The sequence below is a fragment of the Podarcis bocagei genome, assembly GCF_964188305.1.
Source record: "Podarcis bocagei genome assembly, chromosome: 3".
Taxonomy (NCBI): domain Eukaryota; kingdom Metazoa; phylum Chordata; class Lepidosauria; order Squamata; family Lacertidae; genus Podarcis; species Podarcis bocagei.
This window is the reverse complement of record NC_138127.1, coordinates 10355935-10356422: the sequence shown is the minus strand read 5'-3', so window position 1 is coordinate 10356422 and position 488 is coordinate 10355935.

The window sequence follows — 488 nt, the reverse complement described above, 5'->3', positions numbered from 1 at the left end:
TCTTGCCAATTGGAATTCTTCGGCATTCTCTTAAAACCAACAAGCATTTACAGTGTGTACAACGTTTACAAAGCCATTCCATGTTTTGAATTTGTCTTCTGGCTGTTTCACCATCACCACCCTTGTCTGTGACTTGCTGCAGGAGAGTCGTGGTGAATAAAAAGAGAGAGAGAGAGAGGGCAGGGTTTTTTTGTCATGTGTGATGACTTAGCCCTGAAGTTAGCAGTTCCTTGGCAAACTAAGTATTTAGGCTACTCACTTTCATGAGCAAGGGGGCTCCTTGGATTCCAGAGGTTTGACGTTCCACTGGAAGCCCCAGTACACAATTGAAGATCCATAAGTCAAAGTGGTGAAGTCCTGCTGTGCCTCCTGGTTTTCTTCTCTTTCATACCATCCAAAGAGGACCTTAACCAGTAACTAGAAAAATATGTGAGGAGTTTGGATTTGATATCCCACTTTATCATTACCTGAAAGAGTCTCAAAGCGGC